The sequence below is a fragment of the Palaemon carinicauda genome, chromosome 17 (genome assembly GCF_036898095.1).
Source record: "Palaemon carinicauda isolate YSFRI2023 chromosome 17, ASM3689809v2, whole genome shotgun sequence".
In the NCBI taxonomy this organism is placed as follows: domain Eukaryota; kingdom Metazoa; phylum Arthropoda; class Malacostraca; order Decapoda; family Palaemonidae; genus Palaemon; species Palaemon carinicauda.
The window spans coordinates 29,715,610-29,724,425 of record NC_090741.1 but is presented as its reverse complement, the minus strand read 5'-3'; positions in this window follow the sequence as shown (position 1 = coordinate 29,724,425).

Genomic DNA, 8,816 nt, shown 5'->3' with positions numbered 1-8,816 from the left:
TATATATATATATATATATATATATATATATATATATATATATATATATATATATATGTATATATATATATATATATATATATATATATATATATATATATATATATATATATATATATATATATATATATATATATATATATATGATGTTAGGGAAGCCTAGCCACGATGTAGATACAAAAAGTCAACCTTCCTTTGTATTTCATGATTGAATGTAATTAGAGTTGCTTGATAATAAAATGAAGTTACCAAAGTCATGGCTATAATTGGAAAACCCCCGTCTACTCTATGAAGAGGCAATATGTCTAGGACAGTAAAATTACTTATAGAATCATAGAAAACACAACTTACCAACATTTAGAGGGCAAGAAGAAAATACAATTACTCTAATCGATAATCAAGCCACGAAGGGAAGAACAAAAAAACTCCATAAGGATAATAATATATATAATGCTCATGTATGATTGATCACACAAAGATATGTTATGTCTTATTCGACGACCAAAGTATTTTTGAAACAGTTTTCTCGGCCACAAACTATTCTATCCTAATTCCCATCGTCTTTTTATAATTTTTTTATAGTTTATATACGAAATATCCATATTAATGTTGTTACTGTTCTTAAAATGCTTTATTTTAATTGTTCATTACATTTCTTGCAGTTTACTTATTTCATTATTTCTATGGCTCACTGGGCTATTTTTCCCTGCTTAAGCCCTTGGGCTTATAACACCATTCTTTTCCTGCTAAGGCTACAACTCAGCTAATAATAATAATAATAATAATAATAATAATAATAATAATAATAATAATAATAATAATAATATAATAATAATTATTATTATTATTGTTATTATTATTATTATTATTATTATCATTATTATTATCACTATTATCATTATTATCATAATAATAATAATAATAATAATAATAATAATAATAATAATAATAATAATAATAATGATATTAATAATGATAATAATAATACAAAAATTAATTTTAAATGGTAATATGAGAGCAATCTCATATATATATATATATATATATATATATATATATATATATATATATATATATATATATATATATATATATATATATATGAGGTTCAGGGCGACTGGATCCAGTGCGAATGCTAATGTAGCGAAAAACATAAAAAAAAAAAATATATGAAAAAAGCGAGGGTACGAAGTTTTCATGTTCTCCCAATATATTAAGGAACTTACTTTGGACTTTGTTGAAATGCTACGATAGCACGACAGTATCTTCGTATTATAATCATATGTCTGTTGGTTTTGAAAGCTCCCTATTTGATGTTTTAATATTATTTGGCGATCACCAAACTGGGACATTAATGATAGGATTTCCCAATATTAAAAGGATGACCACAGTCAGCTGACTTATATCCCTAGTTCCAAGTATTTCATAGTCAAGACTTACAAAAGTTAAATAAGCACCAGACACTTGATTTTTTTTTTATCTTTTTATTAAAAAGTTAAATTACATATTCTTTACAATCACAATATTTACAGTATAATCACATTTAATTGCATTTTTCTATAAACAAACCCATCTAATTTAACAATTTACAACATCACACATCTTGATTTTAATTTTCAGTCACTCAAAAACAATAATTTATATACTTTTTGGTAAACACTTTATTTAATGATTTCTTGAAGACACGTATTTTGAAATTTACTTAAGGATGAAGCATTCGCTTAGCCTAAAATTTTAACTATAATTCGTCTGTCGGTTGTGTACTATGACACGGCACCATTACTCACATGGGAGTGACCCATAAAAACAAAAATGATAACGGAGGTTTTTTTACCACTTCCTAAAACTGCTCTCTGACAGGCGCATTTTTGGTGTGTGCACATATGTTAGCATGAGCATGTGTCTTTTGTGTGTGCACATGTGTTTTGCGCACGTGTATTTTTGTGTCTATGCACATGTTTTCTGTGCAGGTGTGATTTTAATGTGTAAGTGTCCACGCATGGATACATATATGAGTATATGTACGTGTATGCAGCTATTTGTAATACGCCCTTCTTTAAGTTTATTGCAACCTCATTTCATGATTTATCAGTCACTATCTTAAATAGAGATTCTGAGACCACTGTCACCTGTTTAACGTAGAGGCAGAAGGAGCTTCGATGATGGATAGCAAATAGACATGAAATATCTTTTTTTTTTTTTTTGTCACACGTGGGTACAACCTTCAACCTTCATACTTTACAACACTTTTTCTCATATTTTTTTTCTCAATACGTATAGGATATTTAGTTCCCCGGTTCTTTGTTTTTCCTTTAACATAAACCTGTGCACTGGTACAAATTAAGTAAATGGAAACATTCTTTGACACTATTATACACAATCTGTTAAAGGATAACAACAACAAAGGCAGCCGTTTCTAGTCCAGTGCAGGACAAAGGCCTCATACAGATCGCTATTCATGTCTAGGGTTTGGCCGATTTTTATCAACACGCTGGTCACTGCAGATTGATGGTGGTTGGAGAGTTTAGTCGATCGCTCACAGCTTACCAACCTATTATAGGTGGCCCTTACTAGTACAGCTTTGCTGATTATGGCAATGCACATACTCTTTGGCCAAGTTAAGGTATCTCCAGTCAGAATACTTTGTCAATGTCCTCTTTCTTCTGACTGATGATCATGAATATGTATGATACTGACAAGTAAATCTTTACCCAAAAGTTTTCTCAGTCGAACTACTAGAGTTTAGCGTGGTGATGATGAACATAAAATAAAGGTATGAGTTACGCTGATCTATAGCCAGTGACATCCTCTTAACTTAATCCAGATATCTAACTTCACCAGCTTGTCTTTTTTTTAGTTGAGCCTCAAGATATATATATGTATATATATATATATATATATATATATATATATATATATATATATATATATATATATATATTGTTTATATATATACATATATATAAAAATATATTAAATATATATATATATATATATATATATATATATATATAGATATATATATATATATATATATATATATATATATATATATATATGTGTGTGTGTGTGTGTATATATATATATGTGTGTGTATATATATATATATATATATATATATATATATATATATATGTATATATATATATTTATATATATATATATTTATATATATATATATATATATATATATATACATATATACGTATATATATATATATATATATATATATATATATATATATATATATATATATATATATAAATATATATATCAAACATTTGAAAATAATCATTCAGCAAACTTAGATATATTAAGTAAATAATGACCGAGATTAGGATTATATTTACTACCTACAATCACACACACACACACACACACACACACACACACATATATATATATATATATATATATATATATATATATATATATATATATATATATATAAATGCACCCGCACGCAAGCGTGTGAGTGTATGTTTGTGTGTGTGTTTGTGTGTGTGTGTTTAATAATCGTGAGGGCGGATGTGTTTGAAAGTGACAAATAAAAAAATCATTCAGCAAACTTAGATATATTGAATAAATAATGGCCGAGATTAGGAGTATATTTACTACCTACAATTACACACAAACACACACACACACATACACACACACACACACACACACATATATATATATATATATATATATATATATATATATATATATATATATATATATATATATATATATATATATAAAGTGAGGGTGGATGTGTTTGAGCGTGACAAAAACAGTACAGGAAAGACCTGGAATCTCACATACATCAATATATCATTATCCTTTTTTCCAGTTTGTTCCCACTATTTCGGATCACTTCTGTTCCGTCCATCAACCTCTTACCTTCTATTCTATTTAGATTAATGTTTAATTGCTATCAGTAGTTGATTATCAAATATATTTAAATGTTTGTAAGTGAGCAAACGATCTTCATAAACTACGAAGAAAAGAGTAAGAATATGTTACGTTTATGGAAGAATTCTAAACAAATCAAGAGGGACTTGAAACGGTCAAAGATATGTTAAAATAGAAAACTTTGGATTCTGTGGAAAGAATTCAACCATTTACTTTTCGAACAGTCAATATTTTGTTTTTCTGAATATCATTTTAGATATTCAATCTTCAATAGTCCCTCATAGTATTTCAGAAAAATTTTAAGATATCTGTTATATCCACAGACAAGTCCAAATTTCCCATGTCAACTGACAAAACAATCAATCAATCAATCAATATACCAAGGCACTTCCCCCAATTTTGGGGGGTAGCCGACACCAACAATGAAACAAAACAAAAAGGGGACCTCTACTCTCTATGTTCCTTCAACCTAATCAGGGACTCAACCGAGTTCAGCTGGTACTGCTAGGGTGCCACAGCCCAACCTCCCACAAAACAATCAACAATAAACTATCAACTCAAACATGGTGGATTATTTCCATAAACCTCAAGAAATAGACTCCCACCCACACAGCTTAGTTCTGACACAACACTCTCCCTGAAATACATTCACCTTTAAAACTACAGAAAGTCATCATCTTACAAACTTAATAGGTTTCAAGAATATGTTCCTAAGTAGATTTTATTTTTCTCTTTTTAATTTTTGCGTATGGCTGGCTTCATCCAACTCACATGCATATATCTTTTACCTGTGAAAGCCAACAAATATTTCTATTCATATTGAAAATATTGTCTTACTTGTTGCATGATATTATATTGCTTAACACAGAATTTCATCATGAACTTTTGATACAATATCTGAGACTTATGATTTCAGTAGTAATTTGGTTTGTATCTCTGATTTTTTGTAAGTTGAATATTTGTAAGTCAAAAGTTTTGAAGACGAATTGTTGTAATTGGATGACCTCCTGTAACTACATTAACTAGTTACTTTTATATATGGAAGTCAATTCAAAACACTTTAGCGTGACACTATAGAGAACTGTGATAAGGAAAGATTTCTTGGGCATATCATAAAATATATGGAGCTTTTATTTAATCAATCTATTCATAAATCGAACAGAGGTCTTAAAGTATTGACTATTTGTGTCATGAGTAGGCCTACTTTTATTTATCAAGGTTTAGCTGATACCCTACAGTAATCAAAGGTAAATACAAATTTGTGCAAATATCTCACGATAACTACATATATATATATATATATATATATATATATATATATATATATATATATATATATATATATATATATATATAATATATATATATAATATCTGTGTCTGTTTGTAAACCAGAAAATTTCCCATCGTTTTGCTTTTAACCTCTGAGAACCCATTGTTTAATTCTTTTAGTCCACATTTTATCTCTGTTTCTCATTTTATGTTGTCTATAGCATATCCTATTCTTTAGTTTACTCTTGTATTAATTTTGGTCTTTTTTTGTCTCTAGTGCTATTTCGATCTTTATTCTTTTTTTAGCTCTTTGAGTTGTAACTAGCTTATGTTCTTAGGCATTAGTAAGGCTCCATTTTTGTTGCCTAAGTTAATACTGGTAGGACCATCGGAATAAACTATTTTCTTTTTTAGAGAAAGAGGCATTAAACGTTTCATTATTTTTTTCATCAAAAGCTCCTTATTATTATTATCATTGCTATTATTATTATTATTATTATTATTATTATTATTAATTAAGCGACAACCCTAGAAGGAAAAGCAAGATTCTTCTATAAGCCCAAGGGGTCCAACAAGGAAAAATAGCCCAGTGATGAAAGGAAATGAAAAAATAGATAAACAATCTAAGAAGTAATGAACAATCAAAATAAAATATTTTAAAAACATTAGCAACATGAAACAGGTATTTCATATTTAACGATAAAGGGACTTATGTCAGCCTTTTCAACATGAAAATATTTGCTGTAAGTTTGAACTTTCGTAGTTCTACTGATTCAACTACCCGATTATGAAGATGATTCTACAACTTGGTCACAGCTGGAAGAAAACTTCTGGACTACTGTGTAGTATTGAACCTCACGATGAAGGACGTTAGACTATTAGAATTAACTACATACCTAGTATTACGAACAGGGTGGAACTGACCGGGAAGATCTGAATTAAAATTATGGTGTGAATTAAGAAAAATCATATGCAACAGGCATAATGAACCAATTGAACGACGTTGCCAGAGATTAAAATCTAGATCAGGAATTTGAAATTGAATAGACCGTAAGTAACGGTCCAATAAATTAAGATGATAATCAGCAGCTGACGACCATCCAGGAGAATGAGACTCGAAACAAGGCAGATTGGAAGAATTAAAACACTTCCTCAGAATAGATTGATCACCAAAAATCTCAAAAGACTCTCTCAATAAGCCAATTTTTTTTTTTTTCAATTGAAGAAGACACAGACTTAATGTGTTTCTCAAAAGTAAATTTGCTGTCGATAATCACGCTTAATTTTTTAAGTCACTTATCCATCTTTTGATTTTAGTCTGTCCTACTATCGTTTCCAGAGGCCGTGTAATAGTGTTTTTTTTTTTTTTTTTAAATAACTCCTAAAATAACTGATGGATTTCCATGATATCAAAGCAAGGAGCTCTTCATACAATGGCCTAATTTTGGGAAATACTGTTCATCTCCAATTACGTTTCATTAACTTTTTTACTTAAGAAAATGAGGCTGAAGCCAGTCTTAGCCACCCACGCATTCGCAAAAGTGATGACGTCCCTCAGTGACGTTGTTATAACGTTTCTTCCCCTGTACCTACCATCCCCCGAATTGTTAAACGCCTGTTTAACTCCATAGATAATTGTCATATGACCTACCCCAAGCAATACGAAATTCTTTGTCAGTAAAAGTTCAGCATACCTGGTAATGTGATTCGTGACTTTAGACTTTACCTAAACACAAGACCAACGTTTTATATCTTACCCACTCACTTACATTAAAGATCTAGAATGAGACTTATGACAGGAGACGAGAGAAGCCATGCTAACCCTACACTTCAAGCGAGTGTTGGTAAAGCAATAGAAATATAGTTTTCTTTAGGTTAAGCCGTAGGAATCATTCTTCCATACAACACAGATTACTCGATACATCAATTGCCAGGAAGAAAATGACAGAGAGCATTGTTTGATATAATTCATCATATCAATTTCACCAGAGAGAGTAGCTTGAATTCCTTAGAAGGTAGGCTTCTAAAAGATGTTTCATATAAGGGCACTGACATCGGCCATTTGATAAATTTTGAAATCATATATATATATATATATATATATATATATATATATATATATATATATATGTGTGTGTGTGTGTGTGTGTGTGTGTGTGTGTGTTCATACATACATAAGATTTATTATATTTCAACCTATAGTTTTATATATTTATTTACGTTATAAGTACCAGTACCTATTTTTGTTACTTAAAAGGTCTTACGTGGGTAGTTAGAGTGGACGAGCAAAAGGTGTTGGCCCTCTGCACTTATCACAGAGCAATGTAACGTTTTAAAGTGTCGCAACAGTTCCCAGTATGTTTACCCAAGCCCACATTATTTTCCATCAGATAATGACATATTTGCACAAAAGAAAAACGTCAACAGCTGAGTGTGGTGCATTAGAAGGTTGTTCTTCTTGTGGGGCCAAATATACTTTTTTCGCTGTTCTGGGCTTACCCATAACTGACAGTATTTATCAAGGTTCTCGTCTCTTATCCTTGGGATTTCACACTCTAATCACATTACTCCTAAAGTGTCAAACCATTTCTTATGAATGTGTGGTTTTTGGCTATTATTGTTTACCATTTCTCAAGTCTTGAAGCAACTAAAATTACCTTATATCAAAAATAATCTGATCAGAATTCGGATGAAAGACCACAAATGAAACTAGGTACCGCGGGTGCGACCATATGGCCAACAACCTATTCTTCTTCTTCTTATTATTATTCTTCTTCTTATTATTATTATTATTATTATTATTATTATTATTATTATTATTATTATTATTATTATTATTATTTAGGTTACAACACTAGTTGATGATATACGTTCAAGGGCTCCAAAAGAGAAAAAAGCCCAGCTAGAAAAGGAAATAAGGGAATAAATTACATGGGTAATAATGGATAATAAAACTTATAATACTGTGCAGTTTTCAGCCTTTTGACGGTGAATGCATAACAGTTAGAATAAATAGTTGCCAGAACTCGAACCTGGCCATTTGAGTGAGGAATTTCCTGTAAGTGTTTGTTAGTCAATACACTGAAGTAATCAGGAGGGGATTTGAGTCCCGCTCAAACTCGTTAGTTCCTTTAGTGACTGTAACCTCACAATCATTGTAAGCTAACGGTGGGGTTCTGGGGAGCCTACAGGTGTACTTTCTGTGTCATCAGCAGCCATTACCTGGCCCTCCCTGGTTCTAACTTGAGTGGAGAGGCTAGGGCCAGTCTCAACGCATTGCCTTTCTTGAAAGGGTAATGGCACTGTCCCTTGCCTCTGCCATTCATGAGTAGCTTTAAATCTTTAAAAACACAAGTTTGGGCCATGATAGGAATACTAATTCTAATTATAACTAATCTAAATCATTTTGATAATAATAATAATAATAACAATAATGATAATAAAAATAATAATAATAATAATCATAATAATAATAATAATAATAATAATAATAATAATAATATTATTATTATTATTATTATTATTATTATTATTATTATTATTATTATTATTATCATTATTATTATTATTATCATTATTATTATTTTTAATAATTTCAATATGTAAAATACTTTCAAAGATGATATCAGACCAAATAGAAAGAT